The sequence below is a fragment of the Pelodiscus sinensis genome, chromosome 4 (genome assembly GCF_049634645.1).
Source record: "Pelodiscus sinensis isolate JC-2024 chromosome 4, ASM4963464v1, whole genome shotgun sequence".
NCBI classification, from domain to species: Eukaryota; Metazoa; Chordata; order Testudines; family Trionychidae; genus Pelodiscus; species Pelodiscus sinensis.
Genome location: NC_134714.1, coordinates 116,284,118 through 116,310,616, shown reverse-complemented (window position 1 = coordinate 116,310,616; position 26,499 = coordinate 116,284,118). Strand labels below are relative to the sequence as shown.

Genomic DNA, 26,499 nt, shown 5'->3' with positions numbered 1-26,499 from the left:
AATGGGAATCTTGCCTGAGCAAAGACTGAGGAGAAGAGCAACATTTGCACTTACTTTTGTAGAAACACAGTGTTTCCATTAATGTCAGATTGGGTTGTTAGCTCACTCAGTCTCTGTAAACAGAAGACATTCTGGAAAGGATGGAGGCTGTAGATCAGAACTGAGGCTCAAGCCAGAGAGAGACTAACCCAAGAGCCTCCCACAGGTGCTCCATTCACCTTTTACATCTGAACAGCTGCCTCTTTTGCGTGTGTGTGTGTGTGTGTGTGTTTAGTTCCAGTCACTAATTATGGGAAAAATCCACCCTGCCCCCCCAACTTCTGCGGATGCCTGGTTGATGATCTCACTCGTTAGGCCCCTGTTGCCCTGTTGCCTGTGAGGAAATGGCTCCGTTCTCCAGCTGAGGGCAGGAAGTGTCAAAGGGATTCTTTAGAACAGTCTGAAGAGTGTTTCCCATGGCGTTATGTTTATACTCACCGCAAAGCCAGGGGGAGATCAACCTTTCAGATGCTTTTGATTCAACACTCTCTGGCACAAACCACATACCCTTCATCTGCTTTATGAAGGGAAGTTTTGAATCTGTATTCTCTTCCCAGACATGTGGAGACTGCCTGAGTACTGTATTTACAGGGCTAAATTCTGGCTTTGTCCTGCCTGGGGATGTTAAGGCAGGAGAAAGGGGAACCCAGAGCTTCTTGTCCTCTTCCCCTCAAAGTGTATGTGTACAGGTACCAGGCAAAGTGCTGACCTACAACTACCCTGAAGCCAAGATAATTAGGCTGGTACTATGCTGCCTTAGAGAGTCAGGGCAGCTGATATGGTGAATGGATGGCAAGCTCAACTGTCCTCATCTGCCAGAAGATGAGGGGAAAGCATCCATCACCTCTCTTTGAAACAGCAATTAGGACACAGTTGGCTGGGAAATGATTGAAAATCTGAAAATGGAACAATTTTTGCTTTGCTTTTCAACAAAGCCCCATAAGAATGTTGGAACAGAATTTTTCTGGTGACAGTCCCGCTTTGCTCAAAATCCGTTTTCTGTCAAATAAACATTTTCAACACAAAAAGGTTGTGTACTTCCTCTGTGGAGTGCGTCTCCTCCAGACCCTCAGAGCAACTTTACCCTGACCCGTAGAAAAGGCTCCCCAAACCTTCATGAGGCTTCTCGTGTTCCAACCCTCTGATGTTCCAGGGGACTTTGTCAGGAGCCACAGCACAGCAATTGTAGTAACTGACCATCCACCCCACTCGGGGGACTGTTGCTGAGGCTTTGGGAAATACTCTCTCCCACTGACCATGTTCCGAAGCTTCACATAAGCATAGTCATTCTGCATCTCATTTACATAGCCACAGCCAATAGTTGTAATTTGACACCTTTGCTTCTCTCTTTGCCCCTTCTTCCCATAAAACATTAGAATTTTAGCTCTTATAATGCCACTGTTAAGTCGGGGGAGGGGTTGTTCACACTGCTCCATTTTGGCTTCCGTCACAGAATATTATTAATTAGATGAGAGGAAATGTATTGCCCTACTTATCTATCTACTACGCTCGTCTCTCTTTTTCCTCTAACAACTTTTAGGGTTCTTACCATAAAGACTTGCACAACACATGTTAAAAGCCAGCCTTTTAAATCAATGTACATTTTTACTGGACACAAAACTAAGCTTTTTTTTAAGCCCCACATTCCAGTCTCCAAAGCAGAGATAATCTTCCGAGGAAGCTAATGAACATTGCTAATAGATGAAGCAAATGTATAAAGAGTGAGGGGAGGACAAACAGACAAGAACCTTCAGCAGAAAAGTTGTGACAATACTAGAATATCATTCCAAGGTTCTGTGGGTCTCGTGAATGCCACTTTATTCATTCAAGGTAATTCAGAAACATGTTTAATTATTTGCAAGGATTCTTTCTGTTTTGTCTCTGCCAGATGCTGCTGATTCGGTTGCCCACTGCTTTCTGCCTAAGATTTGATATGTTCAGTGTCCATGATATATGTAACAGCTATCTCCCTGCCACTCATGTTACATGTGCTCTGCTTTAAAAATCTAAGCTGTGCCAATGTTTGTGGTGGATTATCTAATGTCACTGTGATATTATAATTAAAATTAAAAAATGATCTCTACCCTAAAACCCTTTTTTCATCCAATTGCTTAAAACTAGAGATTGGTCCGGTCTGGACATTGGGGCTCTGTAAACTTCTGAAGACTGTTTAGTGTAAGGGGATTTCTTCATCAAATTACAGAGGAGAGGATCAAGTGCAAAGGTCTGGGGCCTGATATGCCCCCGCCCTACACCGTATATTGGCATTTACAACTGAGCAAAATGAGTGCAAAGAAAGTGTACATCCCTACTGAAACAGGGCACTGTATTCTTTCCCCAGTGGCATCTGTTACAGGCGTAAATGATGACACAAGTTTGGGATTTCAGTTTGTACAGCTTTATCAGAATTTCTCCTAGTGGAACTTGGGGGCCATTTTCAGAAAAGTCCATTCTGGAGTGAGTCAGCCGCAAACAGAAAAGGGCTTTCTACCAAAGACATTTTCCTGATGCTATTCTTTAAGGGTATGTCTACACTACAGCGTTAATTTGAGTTAACTTAATTCAAAATAGTTAATTTGAATTAAGCTAATTTGAAATAATGCATCTAGACACACAAACTATTTCGAAATAGCGTTTTGCTATTTTGAAATAGCACGTTCACACTGAGTGGACCCTGAACCGAAGTTAAGGCTGGCCGGAACCAGTGCCGGCAGGGCATCAGGTTAGGGTTTTGTGTGTGGGGCTGCTGCCTGAGGCTAACTGAGCTCCATGCTTAAAGAGACCCTACCCCCACCCCGGACAGACAGTTCTCAGGATTCCCCACTTGCTTGTCTACCTCAATGAGGGACAGCAAAGCAGTCCTGTCTTGGAGTGCCCTGAGTGCCCGCACTCTGGACACCACAGCACTTGGCCACACGGAGCCAGAGCTGCCCCTGGGCACTCCAGTGCATCTCGTGGGGTCGTTGCCATCAACCCGGCTGCACTTGGTGCAGGCTGCCATCCAGGGGGTCCATCAGGGGGCTGTCAGGATCCAGGAGGCCCTGCAGGAGAGCGTCCACCCTGAGGAGTGCCTTCAGAGCCTCACCTGGGGATCGTGCCCCATTCCTCCCTCATGTCCTTCCACTTACACCTACCTAGCCCCCTTCCTGATGTCAAATAAAATACACTTTTTTTCAAAAATAGAAACTAGGTTTATTGAACAAAACTGGGGGGGGGGGGGATGAACCTCTGGGGAGACTGGGGAAAGGAGGTGGGAGACAGGAGGAGAGAGGGTGGGAGAGGGGAGGCCGAAAACTGGGAGGAGGGAGCTGGAAGGGGGAGGCAAGGAGGAGGGGAAGCTCAGCGCTTAGGGGTGGGGATCTCATCGGGCCACATGTCTCCCAGCACGGCGGTTGTGGGGGGTCTCGGCGTCCCCAGGGGGATGGGGAGGAGGATGTGGAGGTTAAGATGGGGGGGTGTGGAGATTGAGGAGGAGATTGAGGAGGGAGAGGCAGGAGGGGGAGAAGAAGTGGGAGGAGGAATGGTAGCTGGGGGAGGCAGCAAGCGCTGGACTGGTACAAGGCAGCACGTTCTACACCAGGGTCTGCAAATGGGTACAGATGGCACGACCCTGGGCAAGCAGCTCCCTCTGGAACTCCTGTTCTTCCTGTGCCCGCTGCTCCATGATGCGGGTCAGGGCTCGCAGGGCTTCCAGCTGCTGCTCTCGGTACCTCTGCCGTGTTGCAGTGGTCCTGTGGAGCCCTCGGGTGCGGAAGCATGTCCCGGGCAGGGTGGTGCGCCCTTCACGTGCAGCTGGTGTGGCTGTAGAGAAAGAAGAGAAGTGGTCAGTTCTCCCTGGGGACACAGTGGGTGAAGCCCAGGCCCCCTCTGCGAGGTGAGGATGACCGTGCCCTGCACCATCAGAGCCGCTGTGCTTGCATAGAGGCCATGGTCAGAATGTCCAGCTATCCCCGGGAGTGGGAGCTGCCCCGAGACCGCACCCTGCCCCTATGCTGTATATAGTGTGGGTGAGGTAGGGGGGAGATGTTAGAGAGGGCTTGTGAAGGGCGTCCTGCTGTGTCCCACCCCGGGGTCAGGAGCATGTCAGGTCTCTTCACATATGCGTGTGGCTATCAGGCCATGGCCCCTGTGTGGCACGCAGCTGGAGCCACCTACCCTGGGGTGGCACGGCACGTGCTTGCATATGCACAAGTTGCTGTGTGATTTGTGGTAAGCAAGGCCCATGCGCGCAGTCCCTGGTATCCCTCCCCCACCCTTCGGGAAAGGGATAGTAATGGCACTTACATGGTGTGACCTCCCCGGATGACCCAGGCGACTCTGCTGATGGGACAGCTCGGGTGTCCGGCCAGTGTGGCACCCTCCATGGTGGCTCCTCTGCGCCCTGGTCAGGGACCTCCGGTCCCGGCTCGCTGCCCCCCTGAGTGTTACAGACCGTCCCGCCCCCCAGGATGTGGTCCAGTGCCTTGAAGTAGGGGCAGGTGTCTGCCCCTGCTGAGGAGCTGCCACAAGTGGCCCTGGTGTATCCCTGCCGCAGCTCTTTAGTTTTCAGGCACACATGCTCCTGGGTGCACCTGTGGCCTTTCTGGGCCTGGTGGCAGCTATGCGGCCATAGACAGCCACGTTCCTCCATCTAGTGTGGAGATCATGACTATTAGGGGCCTGCCCCCAAACCTCAATGAGGTCCATGATCTCCTCACTAGTCCAGGAGGGCACGCGGTGTCTGTGACCCCTGGCTGGCTCCTGGGTACTGGGGGACTGAGCAGGGGACGGCTTGCTGGCACGTATGGTGGGGCCACTGTGTCATGGGAAGAGACTGCTGGCAGTCCTGGATCTGGCACGTGCAGTCTGGCCAGAGTCTACCCCTTTAAGGACTCTGGGGCTGGGGGAGAGGAGAGGAGTTTTCCTGGTTTGGCCCAGAGTGGCCACCAGGGGAAAGTGGAAAGGGCTGGAGGCCAGCTAATTCAAATTAAGTGTCTACACAGCACTTATTTTGAATTAGCTATTTCGAAATTGGCATTACTCCTTGTAGAATGAGGTTTACCAAATTCGAAGTAAGCGCTCTGCTATTTCGAATTAAATTTGAAATAGCGGTTTGCATGTATAGATGCTATTAAAGTTAATTCAAAATAATGGCTGTTATTTCGAATTAACTTTGCAGTGTAGACATACCCTATCTCAGATAAGTGATCTGGAAATGACACATCAAGCATTTGCATTGTACTGGCTCAGGAGTGGTGCCTTTTGGCATGTTTCAGAGCACTTGAGACTAGAAATAAGAAAGTCATTGGTGTTTGTTTTAAAACAGAGTTTAGAGAGGGCGTGCTGCATATTCCATTCTGCAGTATCACAATGTTCAAGAGATTACTATGCTGCAACTGATTCTATTTGACTTTCAAATGGGCTGGGGAGCTTCATCATCTCCTGGGTCTATTTCCTAATTTTGGTTAATACCCAAATTCTTTTGTGTTCATCCCTGTTTATGCCATCCATCCAGCCATCATTTGTGCTTAAAATCCCATTCTGACTTCTGAGTGAGCCCTGGAATGTCTCCATCTTTAATGGATAAAATAACAGAGTCTGTCTGTTTTGCCTTCAGCTCAACCTACTGTCTTCAAGAGATATGATATGCTGGGAAAGCGGCCTAGCGTCAATCTGTTAAGAGTTGTGTTGTAGTGTTCACGAGCATTTTGGCTGGAACTTCTCTGCTCCTAACCTGGGAGAGACTATATATTTACCATCCATTTGTCATGTCTGTTCTTTACTAGCCTTGGGCAGTGGGAGTTATAAGATCTTTCTCCGTGCTGGCCGAGCAACTGACAATATGCTGTTTTCTGTGTGCTGGAATCTTTGTCCTTATTATGGAGCCCCCTAATCTGACCTCAACAGAGACCACACACGGGTGTCTCTGGATGGGAGGGAATGTATGGAATGTTTTTCAATGAGCCGTTTATGAAATTCTTTCCTTATACGTTTTTCAGAAATTCTTTAAATTAAACAGCACAAACATTTCTTAAAAGGAGCCAGAGTTCATGGGAGCTCAAATAGAGGCACTTGCTTTTAAAAACATTTTTTACAGGAAAAGGGAGAATAAAAGAAAAATAGAGATGTACATGGAAAAAAGTATAATTTCCAGTTGAACACACACACACACACACACACACACACACACACACTGACTTCATTGGGTACTGAATTGGACCCTAAGTCATTAGCTCAAATGCAGCTTGTGTCAATGGTGAGTGCAAGCCATTGGTGTCTGATGTGAGCTCCATTAAATATTTGGACAGGTGCACATGTCACATAACATCTGGTACCCTCCTAGGTAGTCTCAGGAGAGAGGCTACTCCAGAGGCAAAATAACTTCTTCACCATTAGGAGTGGTTTCTCCAGTCGGTGATGAGGCAAGCATGTTGGAACCTTCAGGGCCTCTGCATGGTTCATGGCTATTCAATGAATATCTGGGACCTTTAACCAATATGGATCATTCTATCAATAGGTCACTAAGGCTATGTCTACACAGCAGCGTTATTCCAGAATAACTAACGTTATTCTGAAATAACTGCTTATGTGTAGACACAGATTGTTATTTTGACATAATGTCAACATAATGTCGAGCTGGAGGACTGCTTACTCCAACTCCTGTAACCCTTATTGTACAAGAAGTAAGGAGAAGAGTGCTCTATCTTGAAATAATTGCCTTGTAGACTTAAGATTTTGACTTATGCTACACAATTAGTGTATCTCAAGTTGTGTAGCTTATTTTGAGCTTAGCCCTGCTGTGCAGACATGCCCTAACAGTATCAGTTAATGGTTTAACTGGGAGAAATCCTGACCCCATTGAAATCAATGAATAAAACTCCTTTAGACTTTAATTCAACCATGATTTCACCATTATACAGGTTGAACTTCTTTAATCCAGGACTCTCAGGACCTGCCTGGTGCCGAACCAGAGAACGTGCCAAACCACAGGAATTCAGTATTGTCTAACAGCACTGCCAACACTTGCACTGCTTCCTGGGCTCTTAAAAGTTATTTATGGGTAAATTAGAGCTAAATAACAGCACAGAACACTGAGAGCCAGGATTGATGGCTATAAGCAAATTTTATGGGACTGTGGGAAACTTGGCCATACTCAGGATAAGTGGACATCCAACTAACTACAGTAAAATCATACCAGACTACAGAGGCGGTCAGATTATAGAATGACAGACTAGAGAGGTTCAACCTGTATTTATTTTTAATTTTCATGCCATCTTTTATGCCCTTTATGATTCAGACTAGTTTCCTCCCCTTAATTCTGATCCAAAGCCCACTCAGGAGGACACAAGATGCTGAAAACGGCAGGATTCTTCCCAGAATGCTTTGGATTATCTCCTTCTAATGAGGGAGTTTACATTGTTTTATCCCTATTGTGGTTCTCTCTCTACAATCCCTATGTGGCCAACTATCTTTCCCTCCAAATGGGTAATCCATTCCTTTAAAGGAGCTTCTCATCTTTCCCCTTAATCTCTCCTGTCTTCTCCCTTCTCTGATGCAGCTGACACCTTGTCTGTTCTCCCAGTGTCCCAGATACACCTTGTCAGGGTAATATTTGACTCTTCTCCATCATTCTCTCCATCACATCCCAGCTATATCATCATTATTATTTGTAATACAATAGAGCTTAGGAGCCTAACTTGCATTTCAGGCCTGTGATGAGGTGTACCAGGCATTTGCTGCCCCCTGCTGGAGGTCCCACTAACTAGTCACACCCCACTAAGAGACCATGTCCTTTTGGGGAAGAAAAACACTGAGTTCAGTCCTCCAAGAACTGCATATAGAGAGTCCTGCAGGCAGAACCAGTGAAGATTGGTTCTAGTGGCTAGAAAGGCAAAGAATGGGCAGAAACCAATCAGGGCCCAGCAGGCAAGATAAAATGGACAGCTGCTTTTTCCAGCTGAAGGTGTGATGGGGGTGGAAGGAACTCCCTTATATTAACCCAAGAAATCTGGCTTGTTCACTATATACTTTGATTAGGTCAGGGAAGAAATATTATTTTATGCTGTGGAATTTTAAAACCCAGAGGGCATTTTTATTTATATATCCATTTACTGCTGTAAAATCAGAGCTGCTTGGTTCATGAGACACTCCTGTCAGGCACCATGCTGTGCAAATACATAATACCAGACCATCCTTGCCCCCCCACCCAAAAGCTTCTTATAAACAGAAAAGAGGGTGCAAGGAGAAAGAGACAGAAAGAAAATTGCTCAACTTCACACAGCAAGTCGGGCAGAGCAAAACATAAAAAACGGGTCTCTGGACTATTCACTACACCACATTCCCTCTCAAAAATCAGCACCTTCTCCCCTTTCCCAACTGGCTTGTCCTTCCTTGGGCCATGCTTTTTCCTTATAAACTATAACTCCTTCTCCCCTGGCTCTCTGATACTCCCACTCTGGTCTATTTAAAACACCATGGCTAACGTAATTTTCCTTTCTCCCTGCACCGGCCATATCACCTCATCCCTCAGTGCCCTCAGTGATTTCCTCTCTTTGAGCCTCTCCAAGCTGCAATGTATCTACAAGGTTCTCATCCCTGTCTACAACTCTGCTGTTACTTATCATGGCTTAGGATCTTCACACACATAATAAAATGGGGTGCCTGTCTCAAAGAGTTTGTAATTTAGGTAAACAAATAAATATACAAACACCATGAAGGAGCATAAATGAGCAGTTAAATACTGTAAAGCCTGGCACAGGTTAACTCTATTGTACAGATGGTTTGAGCACCTTCCACAAGAGAGGGCAAGGATTAGCTAGAGTAGTGGTGGCCAACCCATTTAACAAAGAGAGCCAAAACTGGTGGAGAAAATGCGAAGAGCCACACCAGAATTGTCAAGCAAAAAAAATGCTTAGGCTTTTTGGCCATATCAGGCTCCAGTCAACGGCCGCCATCTTGGGCACCATTTTGAATTGCCGACCCAGTGAGCACTGGGGAGATGGAGAGAGGGGCTGGGGGTCGTTGGGGGTGGGGTGCAGGAGCAGCTTCGCAAGCCAGACTTTTGTGAGGGGAGATCCACACGCGGCTCGTGAGCCATGGGTTGGCCATGGCTGAGCTCGACTGTTGGAAGAAGCACACCTAAAGGAGGGAGAAGGTGTGGCAAACCTGGTGCTGGAAGAGTTTCTAGGGGAAGAGCACATTGGGAAGAAGGTGCAGAGATGAGAGTGGGTGAAGGACAGGAAATAGGGAGGGGAAATATGTGGTGTAGGAAAATAAAATTGGTGAGACACAGATCAGGAGAACCTCAAGAGTGGAGACTTGCATTTCGTGAGTCAAGAGGAAATAAGGTCTTCCCTTTATCTTCTGTTTTTCAACTGTTACCAGAGTTCTATATAAAGAACATACATATTCGGGAATCTTAAGTGGGAATAATTTCAAACCACCTTAGTAAATGCCCAAAATGCCACAGTTGAGAAAGGTGGCCATATTAAAAAACTGACCTGGTGCGTAGGGGAAATGAAGGCAGAGTGATCTAATACAAGGAGCAGTGGATAGAAATGAATGTAAATCAGAAGCTAGTAACTGCAGAAAATTGATAAAGGAAATAAAGAGACATCTATGGCCAGCAGAGTTAAGGACAATAAGGAGTTTTAAAAATTATATGAGGAATAAAATGAATCTTGACAATGGTCTGAGTGCAGAAAAGGCAGAAATGTGCAGTACATATTTCTCTTCTGTATTTGGGGAAAACCAGATGATTTAGTCTCATCATATAGCGATGATGCTTTCTGTATATCATTAGTGTTTCTGGAGGATGTTAAACACAAGCTAATAAAGTTATATGCAGTGTTATATCTGAAGCATAAGGTGGGTAAGGTAATACGTTTTGTTGGACCAAATTCTGTTAGTGAGAGAGACAAGCTTTCAAGCTTACACATAGCTTTTCTTCAGGTTAAACGTTTTTAAATGTAGAGGTTCAGACAGCTTGCATCCAAGAGTTTTAAAAGAGCTGGCTTGTTGGCATGTAAATGTTGATTTTTCAATATCAGTGTTGGAGCATTAGGGAAAATTCTACAAGTCTGGAAAATGCTAATATTGTAACAATTTTTTAAAAGGGGGAAATAGGAGGACCTGGATAATTATAGTGCTGACAATGATGCTGAGCATGTTTGATGCAGAGGCTGATATGGCATTTGATTAATGAAGAATTAAAGAAGGGTAATTCATGCAAATCAATCTGGGGTTACAAAAATAGATCCTGTCAAATTAACTTGCAGTTTTTATGAGATTACGAGTTTAAAGTTGATAACGGCAATGTTGACATAATATACTTAGAATCCTATAAGATACTTTGCACTGCACAACTTTTATGTAAAAGCTAGAATTGTGTAAAATTTGCATGGCACACACACAATTAAGTGGATATGTCTGCAGTGGAGGTATCAATCCTTCACCCTATGCTATTTAAACATTTTTATCAATGACTTGGGAGAAAACAAAATCATAACTGATAGAATTTGCAGATGATACCAACATTTAGGAAGCAGTACTTAAGAGGACATTTCAATGATTCAGAGAAATCTGTATTTCTTTATACACTGGGTGCAAGCAAACAATGTGAGTTATAATATAGCTAAATGCAAATGTACACTACACATCTAGAAACAAAAATATAGGCCAGAAAGGGGGACTGTATCCTGGGAAGCAGTGACTCTGAAAAAGATCTGGGGATCGTAGTAAATAATGAGTTGAACATGAGCTCCCTGTGTGACACTGTGACTGAATGACTAAGTGCAACCCTGGAGTACATAAACAAAGGAATCTCAAGTCAGAGCGGGGAGGTTATTTTACCTCTGTTTGGCACTCATGTGACCATTACTGGAATACCATATCCAGTTCTGGCATCCACAATTCAAGAACGATATTGAAAAATTGGAGCAGGTTCAGAGATGAGATACAAGAACCACCAAAATATTAGAAAACATGTTTAACAGAGAGAGACTCAAAGAGCTCAGTCGATTTGGCTTAGGAAAGAGAAGGCTAATAAGGAGTGACTTCATTACAGTCTATAATTATCTACATTGGGAACACATTTAATAAGCTCTTCAGTCTAGCAAAGAAAGGTATAACATGATCCCATGGCTGGAAGTTGAAACTAGATTAATTCAAACTGGAACTAAGATGTAAATTTATAATTGTGAGAGTAATTAATCATTTAAACAAATTGCCCAGGGTTGGGGTGGATACCTCATGACCTGAAAATTTCAAATCCAGCTTGGATGTTTTTCTAAAAGAAATGCGTTAGGAATTATTTTGGGACAATTCTCTGGTGTCTGTAACACAGGAAGTCAGACTAATGATGCCAATGATTTTAGTGGTCCCTTCTGGCCTTGGAATTATAGAATCATAGACAGGGCCCTACAGAATTCATGGTCTCTTTTGGTCAATTCCATGGTCATGGGATTTTAAAAGTCATACATTTCATGATTTCAGCTATTTAAATCTGAAATGTCACAGTGTTGTAACCCCCTCGCCCCTCCCCTCCTTTTTGGGCCAGGGACCCTACCATTACAAGGTCATTCTAAAGGGGGTTGTGTTCCCTCTTAGCTGCAAGGCAGCACAGCTTCACTAGTGATTAATCAGCCCTGCCCAGTCAGAAGCTCAGGGCTCTGTGAATGAAGCTGACTGACTGTGTGGGGCTGATTAATCCTCTGTGAAGCTGTGCAGCCGCGCAGCTTTGAGGGAACACCGGTTGTGGTACTGCTACCCTTACATCTGCATTGTTGCTGGAGGTGACGCTGCCTTCAGAACTGGGCAGCTCCAGAGCGGCAGCTAGTGGCAGAGCCACCAAAAGTAAGGATGGCATAGTATAGTACTGCTGCTGTGAGCAGCTGTTATCATAGGAGGAAGGAGGCTGCCCCTCCTCAGAAAGCCTATTGTAGCCCTACCCACTCACTGCTCTAAGCCAAGACCTCTCCTGCTGTTCCCAGCACTCTGTCCTGGCTGACCCAGGCTGTCATTGGCTGGCCAGCGTGCCTCCCGCAGGGACTCCGGGCAGCTAGTGTAGGGTCATGCTGCCCACCTGGTGCTTGGACCATTCTGTGTAGCCAGACGATGCATAGTGGCTGGGGACACTATCACTTCGTGCTCTGGGGCTGGGAGCACCGCCATCTAGTGCATCAGCAGAGGGGAGGAGGCTAGACTCCCCCAATAGCCAGGTCACCCAAGATTGCCACCCTTACTTCTGTGCTGCTGCCACTCAGCAGTTGCCATATGCCAGGCACCCAGCTCTGTGCAGAAGTAAGGATGGCATTACCCCAATCTCTCTAAATAACCTTATGACCACCCTTTGCCGTCAAGCCCCCAATCTGAGAATTGCTCCACCATGAAATCAAAATAGTTTAAGGGCCACACAAAGGGCCAGATTTCATGGGGGGGAAAACAGATTTCATAGTCTGGGTTGAGTTTTTGTGGCCATGATTTTGGTAGGGCCCTAATCGTAGGGTTGGAAAGGGATGCAAGGATCATCTAGGCCAGGGCTACTCAACTTTGGAAGCCCTGGGGGCCACAATGATACTCACAGAACATGCCAAGGGACACAACTTAAGTGTGGTTGCATAGACATGCAAATATATATGCAAATAGCTTCTTTCACACTGAAGGTCATGAATACAAAGATTAAGGCAAGACTATACAACATGCAGGCCCCATGTAAGTCAGTTCTGCCAATATAAATAAAATGCAATATTTACCCAATTTCCACCCATATGACAGCACTTTTAATGAACAATGACAATCCAGGAATTTAACTACTAAAACACATATCAACAGAAGATCATTATATTGACTTGCCATTGTGGAATGTGTTCCCAGTGGAGGCCATGTTCAAAGGATCCCACCTGCGGGCCCCATGTCGAGCCACGGGTAAACCCAAACCACGCCGTGGGCCGGAAACAAATGGGCCGTGGACCTCACGCAGGCTGCATGTCGAGTAGCTCTTGTCTAGTCTAACTCCTTGCCAAGATGCAGGATTTGTTGTGTCCAAAACATCCAAGACAGACCGCTATCTAGCCTCCACATATAAATCTGCATAGTTACTATAAAGTGTCCTCCAGGGCATGTAAAAATATGTAACTCTGGTGAGAAGGTTCAATAAAGTTGTTGTAAGACATTTCAGATATCTTCCTGATGGTAGCTCTTAAGCCTGTTGTCAAATGTAGCCTCCCATGCCCAGCTTTCTGACCTATATGCTCAAAAGAGATTCCATGATTCTACCTGGGAGAACTGATTTAAATCACCAAGAACAAATTGTTGATTTAAATCAAGTTCCTCAATGATACTTCTTCACATATTTCTTAACCAATGGGGCAAAACTGATCATGTCAATTTATAGCTCAGATCAGCATTTTACAACATCTGAGAAGGTTTACTTGGTATCATGTTTTTAGATAACTTGATATTTATTAATTTAGGAAAAACAGGTTGAACCTCTCTAGTCTGGCACTCTCTGGTCTGGCAACATCCATGGTCCAGCATAATTGTAGTTAGCTGGATATCCACTTATCAAGGGTGTGGCCAAGTTTCCCGTGGTCCCAAAAAGTACGTTTACAGCCTCCAGTCCTAGCTATCAGTGTTCTGTGCTGTTATTTAGCCCCAATTTATCCCCTATATGTCTTCTAAGAGACCAATAAGTAGTTGAAGTGTTGGTAATGCTGCTAGACGATATTGACCTCCCATGGTACGGCAAATTCTCTCTCTCTGCACCGGTCAGGTCCTAAGGGTGCCAGACTAGAGAGTTTAACCTGTAGTACATAACACTTATTACTTGTGTCATGCTGCAAATGCAGCAGCAGTACATTAGAAATTGTAAGAACAAAATCACAAACACAATAGAACTTATATTTTGTTAAACAAAATCTTAAATGTTACATAAATGTTTCACATTTGCAATTGCAGCAGTCTCCTGAATTGCTGGCTGAAGGCTTTTCCGAATTTTGTTAACTGTAAGGCTACATCTAGACTGCAGGCTTCTTGCTCAAGACGCTTTTATCAGAAGAGATCTTCCTCAAAAAGTTCTTGCGCAAGAGCGTGTCCACACTGCAAAAGCGCATCAAAAAAGTAATGCGCTTTTGTGAAAGAGAGCGTCCAGACTGCATGGATGCTCTCTCGAAAGTAAGCTCTCATTGGTATGCACAGAATGGCCACCAGGGCATCTGTGCTTTTTCCTCTTTCCTCTTTTTGCACAAAACCCCCTATTCCCCATCCCCACACGCCTTTTTGCAAAATAATTCTTTCACAAAAAGGAGTTCTTCCTCATAGAATGAGGAATACCTATTCCAGAAAACCCCCTTTGTTCCTTTGATTTTTTTTGTGCAGAAACATGCTTGAGATGTGGATGTTCTGTGAGTTTTTGCAGAAAAAACAGCTGGTTCTGCGCAAAAACGCTGTAATGTAGACATAGCCTAACAGACAAGTCTTCAGAACATTAAATATACAGTGTCCTTAAAACTTCTACAACTAGCTCTCATCTTCCTCTCTCCTGAAACAGAAATATGAGTTTTCCTGCTTTTTCAACTCCCAGTGACTTTCTTAGATTTGTGTGAATAATACCAGACAATGAAAATATTCTCTTTGTGCTTGCAGAGGAAGCTACTGCTGTGAAAAGCTGGCTTAGCAACTGAAGGAATTCTGTTTCAAGGTGTCTGACTAATTATTCCCACCAATTCAAGGGAGTGACTTTGTTAAAAACATCATTTGTAAACATGTAGGTTGTATCTACATTGGCCCCTATTCCGTAATAGGGATGCAAATGTAGCACTTTGGATTAGGCAAATCCGCGGGGGATTTAAATATCCCCCACGGCATTTGCATTAACATGGCTGCCGCTTTTTTCCGGCTTGTAGATAAGCCGGAGAAAAGCGCCAGTTTGGACGCGATCCTCCGGAAAATAAGCTCTTTTCCGGAGGATCTCTTATTCCTACTTATCTACAAGCCGGAAAAAAGCCGTACTGATTATATGGTTTCACTCCAGCCCTGAAATTTATTATGACTGGTATAATGGGGAAGTGATTTTGAGATGCCCATCACATGGTAGAAGCAGCATCTTCAGAAGATAGGGTCTACCATTATATCTGGGGTTAAGCATGTTTGCAAGAAAATGAGATGGACTGAGTATTTGATCCATTCCCTTTTCTATTGCCTGTAGTTTAACTTTCTGGTAAGTTATTTCTTTTGTCAATGTCTCTTGAAATCCCTTCCAAATTTCGACATCAGCAATGCAGCAGTAATTTCTCAACAGTTTAAGTCTATAGGTTTCAGTATACTGAGCATATCCTCTACATTTCTCTTTAATACAATATTAGATTCTCTGAATGAGATACTTCCATCTATTTAATTATGATTTTCTTCACAAAGTTCTATGAGAACAGGCCAATTCTTAGTAAATTCAAAACAATCAAACCACAAAATTCCATCAAACATTTTGAGGGAGAATTAGTTTGATTCCTTCTGCTCTGTTCAGAGAAGCTGAAGCAAAATGGTTGTTATGGAAGTATTTTGCAACTTCAACTACATTTTCTTTTATCCTGTGAAGACGTACTTAAGTCTTCGGCTACAAGACACATTAAATAGGCGCTGCCGCCATATGTTAGTTAGGAGCATCCTGCTGGTTTTTTCCTTCTAAGTATCACTTTGCCATTTTTTGCAGGATTGTGGCTAAACTGTGCACATGTTTAATTTTTGTTCAGTTTATTACAGCTTTCCCTGACACGTCTTTTAAATATTCTGTTATGTGGGCATTTCCCCCTGTATGTATTGTTTCTGAAAGAAGCAGCCCCATCTTCTGTTGTCACACTGGCACACATTACTGGACCATCATGTACATTGCTCCCCTTTTCAAGGCTTAAATTGGCAAATTTCCCCTCAGTATTTCTTGCACACTATCCAAGTTCCTTCTTGTATGCTGTATCAAGAAACCTTCCATCAATGTCTACTTTAACAGGTGGAGTATGGCCTGGTCATAAGGACTCAACCATGTTAATGAAGGTGTTTATTATTAACAGTGCAAAAAAGAGAATTTGTAGCATAAATACACCAAGCAGTATTTTTATCTATGGCTTGTTGGTATTTGCTGGTCCTTACTACAAACCCATCCATGGTGGTGTTTTTTCTGGATGATTGAAATCTTTTGTTTGCTACTGATACTTTATTGTCTGAAATATGTTTAGATGTAACACTGCTTCTAAAAGACTCTGAAATTGTTGCAACTGGACAGTCTAAGTCTCTTATGTTTAAAATTAAAAAGGTTTGGAATAGTCATTTTTCACACACTAGTATTTAGTTAATTATTTACATTTTTTTTTAGCAACGATGCAGATCTAATTCCAAGTCACCAAAAAAGCTAAGAGTGCACTTAGCGTGCACTTAATTTTCTATTAAGTCCCATTGAACACACTGGCACTGCTGTTTTTTGAGAAAACAAATATCGGATGGGGTTTCCTTGGGAAAGCTGAGTTATGCTGAAGTAAAATAGGGAAATAGACTTATGGCATCACTATTATGGCTCGTGACTATGATGTTTCAAAATAAGGGGTGTATATTATGTAATATAAAATGAGAAAATGACACTGAGACAACTGCCAATATTTATCTTACTGCTGCTTTCTGCATTATATACTTGGGTGATAGATTCTAAACCTAGTTAATTAACTAAACAAGCCATAAGGATTTGCTATGCCAACTTTTTTGTTTCTAGCAACATACAACATAGCAAACAGCTTGGGAATTTACTTGATAATCACTTATACTAAAAGGGGAAGAGAGAGTCTTGAAGAATAATGGTTACAAAGTGAATTATTTAAGTTACTAACCAGATCCACCCTGATCTTCAGCCATATCCACATCTTCATCCACATCATTTTTTCCCAATAAGAAGTTTTCCTTAGGATGTTGCATTCTTGCAACTAGGCCCTGCATCATCACCTTGAACTACTTACACTTAACCCATTTTCCTTTTTTACCTAGGAAGACATTTCTTCAAAATATTCCCAGATAGAATCTCTCTTATGCCCAGAAGCCATGTTTTTCTGTGGCAAAAGTGTGGAGGAATATAGGAATCTGTGTGTGCTGAATAATGTGTTCCCTTTTCTTACCAGTCTACTCCACTGTTCCTTTCTACACTGCCTCTGTCCTTTCCTTTATGTTGTCTCTATCTTTAAGTCAACATTTTAACTAACTCTTCTGCTATGTGTGGCCCAGGTCCACCAAGAGGTAAGCACAGAATAAAAACAATCCTATCCAGCCTGTGTCCTCTTTGCACCTGTTACTTTTAAGTCTGCTGAGAAAAAGAAATTGGAAGTCCAGAACTTTCAAGAAGCAAGAGCTGGTAGTTAGGCTGGACAGACTAGAGCCATTCATTCATTTTTATGAGACTATACGGGCTACATCTACACAGCGATGTTATTTTGGGATACCAGAGGAATCCCAAAATAGCTATTCCATGTCTTAACAGCATGCTTGTTATTTTAAAACATAACATGCTCGCTCTTCTGACGTCCCTGTAAACCTCATTCCACTAGAAGTAAGGGACATTTTGGAATAGGAGGTTATTTAGAAATTGACTCAAAATAAGCTAAGCAATTTTGCATAGCTCAAATTGCATCGCTTATTTCAAGCTACAGGTTCAGGCTGACACAACCTAAGCATATGTATAGCAGGTTTGTGATGAGATTTAATTGTGACTTGTTTTTTACATGAGAAATTTAGTATTTTATTAATTTTAAAATATAAAATATTATTTAAATTTAAAAATCAGATTTTTTTTCATTAAAAATTAGTTATCCACCCTGTATTCTACCTATCAAGTGCCCATCTTCAAATCCCCTCCTAAAACCTGTTTCTTCCTAAGGTCTTTCCTGTGTGAGTCTCCTCCCCATTAACCTCTACTCACCATTTCTTAAATGAATTGGAGTTCTGGGATTCTTCCTCTGTGTCAGACACTAAGTGCTTATGGGGTGGAGCTGTGTGGCTTATAAAGTGCTGTGTGCATTTACAGCATTGTATATTTTCATTAATTACTATTAATGATCAATAATTCATTATTCTTCCTTGAAGCACTTTCACATTTCCCTTAAGGCCTGTATTGTATTTGAAATCCTTCCAGCTGATGGTTGCCAATGTTATTTCACATTGGAAGTCAATATATCTCCATTGAAGATAATAGAGTTACACCAGTATAAATGACAGAAGCTGCAGTTTGAGACAAAAGTCAAATTCCTGCCAACAATTAGCTCTAAAGCAAAATCAAGTATTCCTGCTGTAGAAATGTCTATGAATTCCAGGAAGATTAAGTTAGAAATCAATAGAGTGGGCACAGGAAATACAGTAATTGGACAATAACAAAGGATCAAACAAAACAGGAAGCCATCATAGAATTTTAAAAAAAATCAGCAAAGTGACTCTTGCTAAAGAATTAAGTTCAGTGTTTGAAGAATCAGAGCAAAGGAGTCCTAGAGAAGTTCTATTGTAAAGAGAAAACCAGAATCCCAACAGCTTCAAATTTAAGCTCCAAAGTAACTCACTTGGTTTTGGATCTAGATTAGATCCAAAATTAGTAGATCCTTTGCCCTGCTTTGATCTCGACTGAGCTGAAATCCACAGCTAATGGAGTTTTAACAAAACGTTTTTTAATCAAATGCCAAACCGTTCACAGGAAAGGATCTGGTCTGATGAATTTCCGAATTAAAAAAATGTTTTGGGTTTTTTTTTACATTTTCTAAACAAAAAAAAACCAATTTTCAGTTCAAACTTTTCAATAGCAAAAATATGAAAAACTAAAAAGTCAAAATCAAATGAAATATTTTCAATAATTTTAAACTAACTTTTTAGATTGATCTGATCCAAATAAAATTTTGAATGTTTGCTTTTTTAAAATGTTTGAGATTGTGATTTTTCATATCCATACTAAATCTCTCTCAACAAATTTCAGAATGGGGAAACAATTTCTCACCCATTTCCACTGAAATCTTTTGAGAAGAAGAGTGGTTAAATCATGAGATATCTAACCACTCCCTTAAGCAGAAGACTAGCTAATTTGGCATCCATTTATGTTTGTAACCATCTGTCAAGCAGCTGATAACAGAAGATGACTTCTGGTCGATACAAGATGGTGAAGGAGCCCAGTTAGATTTTTCTTTCATCTGGCCAGGATGAAGTAGTTTGTTTCTCTTTTGCATGTGTTATTGGGAACTAAATGCCACCAAGAAACTGTGCTGTTCATGTAAGAATATAAAAGAATTTCCAATGCTACGTGGAACCTAAGCTGAGGATGTTAGAAACTATACTGTACTCAAAACGGGGTGATGACCTCATTGCCAGCTTCCAGGCACTGAGTGAAGATGTCCAGCTGTCTCTTCAAAGAGGATTATAAAGCTGCAGATCATTCCAGAGGCGGGAGGGTGAAGTTAGGGAAGAAAGAGGGAATGGCAAACAGCATTAGCTGATTCAGAGTGTGTTTATTATGGAATCATCAGGAATGGGGAAAAATACTGTGTCAGGTCAATTTATCCATCCCTACAACTCATGTTAGGAGTCTTCCCTAGATTGTGTTCTTCAAACTAGCTTTAATCCTTGGAGGATCAGGAGTGAGAGTCACAGCTCAACACAGAACAAATGTGCTCTTTCCTTTGCCACAGCAGCACAGGCCTCATCTTACCTTCCCACCTCTCCTTCAACCTTTGTGAAAGGTGGGCCACCACTGGGTCTCCCCTTCCAGTGCAAAAGACAGGTCAAGAATTGGTAGGACAGACCATCTGGGGAATGCAGACTGGAGGTTCAGTAATGGTACTACTTACTCCAGGCAAGTGTCCTGCCCTTTTCCCTTCTGCCAGAAATCCTGCTTTTATTTCCCAATACCTGTTTCTACAGACAGGTGGTAGTAATCAGTTATCTACCTGGGAGCTGTCTGGTTTTCTGAGGCTATAGGCCCAATATCACAAGAAAGGCTTACATTCAGCAGCAAGGTCCCTTTGCTCTGCCACTTTCCAGCACAGCAGGCTAGAAAATGTGTTGCGCCTCCATGTAAACTGAAAAAAAAAATCGGAGAAATGTAATGAATTAAATATGGAAATGAATAATGCACTCGGTAGAGTGTCCTCTGTGTCATGTTGAGATTCAATTCATTTTATGCTGTCTCCACATGATCAGTTTTCAGTATTTATGTGTTGGCAGACTAGGACTGCATCGTAGAAATTGTCAGGGAGGACTGGAGGTTTAGCCATCTGGGTAGGGGACAGTGTAGTCTTTTAGGAACTGGGGAGGCATTAACAGTGTTACAATGCTGACATTCAAACTGTCATCTTTAAATGTTAGACTATGTGCTGAAGGGTGTGGGGGGGGGGCGGAGAAGAAGCAGAGAGGTGAGCTCATACCTTTCAGAGCCATTGTCCTAGTCTCTCTGCAGACGCTGGAAGATAATGGGATCAGTTGCTTTGTGTTTGTTTGTTTTATGAAAGCTTAGGTTCTAGAGCTGAATTGTGCAGAGTGGGACAAATTCCCTACCCCAGTGGTGCACAACCTTTTTTCAACCACAACCCCCCTATACTCATGTTACAACCCTCAAGATAATTTGAGCAGTGCAGTGCTTAGATCTGGCCGGCCGGGGGCTGGGCCCGGCCATTGGCAGCCCCCCAGGAAGACATCCACTACCCCCTTGTGGGTCGCGACCCATGGGTTGTGCACCATTGCCCTACCAAATGGTATTGCCTCAGAAGGTAAAAACATAGGGCCCCAGATTCTATAATGGGGACTCCAACATGACCCACCTTATATTTTGTATATGATGGAAATCACTTCAAACCAGCATCTCCCCCCCCCCCCAAAAAAATCCCTATTTCCAGCAAGTATGTGGGGTAATTTATGTTTGTAGCTGGAATTTTCAAAGGAGACTAAGGGTGTGTCTAGACTACCTAGTTTTGTCGACAAAAGTGGACTTTTGTCGACAAAACAATACCAGCATCTACACTACCGCGGAGTTCTGTCGACATAACGTCGATAGAACTCCGCGGTTTTGTCGACGCTGGTATACCTCATTTTACGAGGCATAACACTTTCTGTCGACAGAACTCTGTCGACAGAAGGTGTTATTGCCTGTAACACTGCGTCCAGACTACGGAGTTCTGTCGACAAAGCGGCTTGCTTTGTTGACAGAACTCCATGTGTCTGGACGCAAATTGTCGACGGAAGTTTTGTCGACAGTATCTGTCGACAAAACTTCCGTCGACAAAACGCGGTAGTCTAGACGTACCCTAAGTTAGGCATCCAAATCCTATTGAAACTCAAAAAGCTTAACTCCTGTTTGGCTTTGAAAATCCCTTCAAATACTTGCATGTATAATCTTGCCTCTACCCCTATATCCATGGAGGGATATACTTTACCGTACTTGCAAAGTACCCCCATTGCATGGTGTGAAACATTTAGTTAAGAGATGGAAGAGGAACCCCTTTAGGAGGGGAAGCGTTGGGTAGGCTGACTATTATGTGCAACTTTTTCCCAAGGGATGGATTCTTTCTTTGGGAGAACTGAGCCTTTGATTAGCAGAGGATAGTGCAGATTGGTATAGGGGAAATGTGTGGAACAAGCTTGCACAGAACCCATCTGCATTATACCATGCTCTACCCAGTGTTATCAGTCTTTTAATTTCTCCCCAGCCTTCATTCCACACTGACCTCCAATCTATGATGTATATGTAATCACTGACAAGTTATCTGTATAACAATAGCATGTCTTGTGGTTTACATGTCTTGTCCTTTGATAGCCACCTCCCTCCCCTGTTTTGATTGTCCTCTGGATGTGTTATGTCTCATTTTGATTGTAAGAGCCCTGGGACAGGGTTCTGTAATTGACTAAGGAACGTAATGAGCCTCTCTGTTGTGGTATAAATAACAAACACTGTGTACACTTTGCATTCCAAAACTTCAGGCCATGGATTTTTAAAAGGAGTGTCAAGGTGGTCTTGAATGCACACACGAGCAGATGGAAATGAGTGCACGACTTCACTGTGTCAGAGAGCAGCAGAATTTGTAGCAGCTGTCTTCCAGGCTGTCATTGCTGCACACTCTCATGCAATACCAGGCTCCTTGTGTCACCACTGGTATGTTCCCTAGGACACCAGCTAACATAAGACCCATCACAGCAAGAGGCTCCTTCCAGACTGAACAAAACAAAAGGCTAATTCTGCCATTCATTGTTCAGTCAGATTCCTAGGGAGACAATCTAGGATGACTAAAGTTTAACCATCCTCTATTGGCTTCTATGGCGAGGAGGGTCACCATACAGGAGTCAACTAGTGACAGCTCTGATGGCAGAGGCCTGTCCCCTAAGAGCAGGAGTGGGACCACAAATCTACAAAGGCCAGCAAGATGTTAGACATTCGCATCAAATATGCAAATCCATGGACATAAAACATCAGGATTTTTGAACCTTCAGCCCTTCAGCCCTCTATCATTCCCAGGAGGGAAACCAATGGTGACACATGAGTGCTCACAACAGGGCATAGCATTTTTGGTGTGTTACAAGCAGTCAACAACTGGCAAAATCCTTCATCACATGAGCGTGACTTGTTTGGCAGCCATCTTTACTCAGCTGTTTCCTGTACACTCTCACCGCTAGGTGGCGCTATAAAACTGTGCATGTCACACATTCCACTTTGGCTGAAGATTCCCATGCTAGTCTCTTTGCTGCCAAGAATTGCACCCTGCATCCAAACCAGGCTGAAACACAAACTCGGTTCATGTTCATGGGGTGCAGATAGGACTCTCTTGTGTGGTGCCAAGTCTAGGCCAACAAGACACAGAAAGCTAGTTCAGGTGCTAGTCATCCCAGGGCTATTCTCAGAGTTCTTTCTGGTTGATCCCATAGTCATCCATGCAATAATGCCATGCATGACTGCTGTAGAGAGGTTCCAGGGATGAGCAACAACAGTTCTTTTCCGGGGTAGTAATTTTCATAGAACCATAGAATACTAGAACTGGAAGGGACCTCGAGAGGTACTCAAGTCCAGTCCCCTGCCCTCACAGCAGAACCAAGCACCATCTAGATCATCTCTGACAGGTGTGATGGAGATTCTACAACCTCCCTAATTTATTCCCCTAAGGTCTGATCCCGATGTTCTTAAATATCTCCGGTGATAGAGATTCTACAACCTCCCTAATTTATTTCCCCAAGGTCTGATCCTGATATTCTTAAATATCTCCAGTGATGGAAATTCTACAACCTCCCTAATTTATTCCCCTAAAGTCTGATCCTGATGTTCTTAATCACACCCAGCAGCACCTTCCTCAGTAAACAGTAGTCTAACAGAAGTAAACAGAATTTTGTAGAGTGAGTCGCCACCTCGACATGAATAATGAAGTCACAAAATGCCACCCTTAGACTGCACATGCTTTTCAGTAATGTGAGACAAGGGGAGGAGGCTATTGTGATTGAATGTGGGATGTGGTAGCCATCAATGGGTTACTTCTCTCAGTTTAAATCCAACAACAACCAAAGAAATAAGTACCAATGAGGAATGTAACTTTAGACTTCTTCTACAATACAAACTGGAATTTCGTGAATTATCCCCAGATTTGAAGTCCGCCCCCATGGCTTCTCTTCTGTCTTTTACAATAAAAAATTGCTTTCCAACTTCCTTGATGGGGGACAATGAGCCAAAACAAGCCTGGAAGGCACAGTGCAGTGCTGCATTTTGGGAAGTCCTCCCTGATGTGTTTTGATGACCTGTGTCCCCCTTCAAACAATTTACTGATATTTGTGGGGTTCCCCCTCTAATGTTTCCTATACTTTCTTGAGGAACCTCCCCAAAAGTGCATGGCAGTGAGTGGAGGGGGTAGCAATTCCTTAAATTCGTCAGGTGATGTCCGTTATGTAAGACTGGAGAGTTGTTGTTAGGAAGGAGTTTGGTCTTCTTCTGAAGTATTGGTCATGTCTGGAAGGAGTTTGCCAGCTTAGATGGACCCAACAATCCAGTCTGGTATGGTAAAATTTAAGATCTTTGAAGCCTGAAGCTATTTCCAAACCACAAATTATTTCCAGAAACTGAGAGGCTCTGGTGAACAGGAGGAGGGAAAGCCAGCACGTGGCAAGCTTGACACAGAAGAAAAATCCTTTGCAATGAAGTCATTGCAGAGAAAGTAAACTGCTCACAAATCCTTTTACCAGAAGAGTTTGGACGCAGAGCTCCCTAAATCAGCAATGGCATGCAACAGATAGAGTATGAAAGAAGGGGGTTGTCAGTGTGAAGGTCTGAGGTCTTCCACTGAAAGCTCTGTGTGTGTGAGAGAGACAGAGATTCACTGGGAGACTTAGTCCATGTGGGCCCTGTTCCAGAGCCAGGTTAACGGAAGAGTGGAGTTTTTCACAGAAATTAGAGTCAAACCATTGCTTTATCAGGTTTGCTGTTCACTAAACTTTGCTTAACTTGTGCAACAATTCCTGGCTCCTCTGTCTGGCCTTCACCTTTGAATAGTACTGATTAGCTGGTACCTAGCCTGGCATATGAGCTGCAGCTCTGTTAGATCTTTCTCTTCTTTATCTCATGGGGTTGGCTATTTTAACCCTTTGTTTGAGAAAGCCACTCCCCTGGTTATAGGTGAGCTATCGCTGAAGTTTCTTAAATAGACACTCATCTTTTTAAGGTGGGAAGAAAAGATAAGTAGACTGCAGACCTCCAGAGTTTAGACTTAACTCTTCAGTTATTGGTGTTACTAAAACTTTGAGTTAAATTAACATCTAGAAGGCAACCCCAACTTCCACTGAGGTAGATACAGGACAAGCACATAGGGAGAGGCAGCTCCGACTCTGAAGAACTTACAAAGGCAATAGACAAGAGTGAAAGAGTGTGTGTGGGTGGGTGGGAGGTGAGGGGCAGAAATAGAAGCGTATAGATGAAGTGACTTGGCTAAGGTTATCTAGAGTGCCAATGGCAGTGCTGCAAACAGAGCCTTTGTCAGGCAAATAGGATCCATGTTTCCAATGGAATGTCCTATCCAGGGGTCATACCTTTTAAACACAGGATTAAGGTTTGCCCTGTGGTACCTCATGCCCTTCTAGAACATGAAAAATGGCAAAACATAATGGTCTAAAGACCAGGAAATGAAGAATTAAAATAGCACATTCAAATCCCTGAAAACCAGGAAGTGTATTGCTAAGGTGTATTGTAATGCCACCTTAACTCTGCCCAACATGTCATCAATACACTTAATAGCACTCTGTGTTCACAGATGCTACAGAACTCTCTGGGCAAAGAGCACATGAGAACAGTAGGGATATGTCTACACAGCAACATTATTTCGAAATAACTAGCATTATTTTGAAATAACTTAAGTTCGCATCTACACAGCAGGCAGTTATTTTGAAATAATGTCAAAATACTGTCAAGCTGGAGGACTTCTTACTCCCACTCCTGTAACCCTCAGGAGTAGGGGAAGTCGGAGGAAGAGTGCTCTATTTCAAATTAAGTGCAGTGTATACGCTTCCAATTTCAAAATAAGCAATTTCGAAATAAGCAATGCAATTGACATAGCTCAATTTGAGTAGCTTATTCCGAGTTAAGCCCTGCTGTGTAGATGCACCCAGTCTAACACCTTCTCTTTGCTATGACAAATAACAGGCTTAGGTGAAGTATAGCAAATAGGAACTACCTATACTTGTCCTGCACTGAAATACAACTCATCGCAGGATTGCTAAATGTGGGAGGATGAGGTGAGTCGGCTGTATCTGAGGTATCCCTCCCTAAGCAACCCAGATGTGGATTACAAACACTATCCCAAGGAGGCATAGGAAAATTCAAGACAGTCCAAAGAAGCATACATATTTTAGAGCTCTTAGAATCGTCCACCTTTAAACAGGAAGCAAAGAACAACTGTAACTGAGGTGGAGCTGAAAGTCAGAGAGTGGCAGCCATATTAGTCTGTAATTTTAAAAACAATGAGCAGTTGCACAAATATATTATGCCATGAGCTTTTGTTGGTAAGATCCACTCCATGTTCATGCTGACGGCACAGGGATTCATTTCACTGAACTCACCTTACAATTTAGTTTCTTCAGTTCATGATTGTGGGGTCTATTGTGAAGCAGACTATGCAGAAGCCCCGGAGTAAATGAACCTGGAACCTGAACTTCCCTATCCTCATTACTTGGCGAGAAGGTAATTCCTCTAGGGTAGGGTTGAAAAGTTCTCTCTGGTGTATGTGGAAAGGAGACCTACATTATGTCTGTCTCTTTCATGCTTTTATCTAGCGTGTCAATAAATAAGTTTATCTCTCTGGTCCTCATAGTCCTTCACCCAGCAATCTATTCACCACTCGACCTCCCCCACAAAAAGTAATCAATAAATAGCTATCCTAGCAATTCTGATCAAATAATGCAGGGATTGCATTAGTTTGTATATCCAGCCATAGATTTCACAGACACTTTCAGTGAGTGGCC

General features: G+C 43.2%; 1 long non-coding RNA gene across 1 annotated transcript; it reads right to left on the bottom strand.

Annotated features, from left to right (window-relative positions):
- Positions 1 to 3,282: 3,282 nt before the first annotated feature.
- Positions 3,283 to 26,288, bottom strand: LOC142829014 (uncharacterized). The gene is made up of 3 exons (XR_012903228.1): positions 26,098 to 26,288; positions 20,024 to 20,099; positions 3,283 to 3,840 (listed from the first exon to the last, which is right to left on the bottom strand). It is a non-coding gene; the product is annotated as an uncharacterized LOC142829014 (long non-coding RNA).
- Between the last annotated feature and the right edge of the window lie 211 nt (positions 26,289 to 26,499).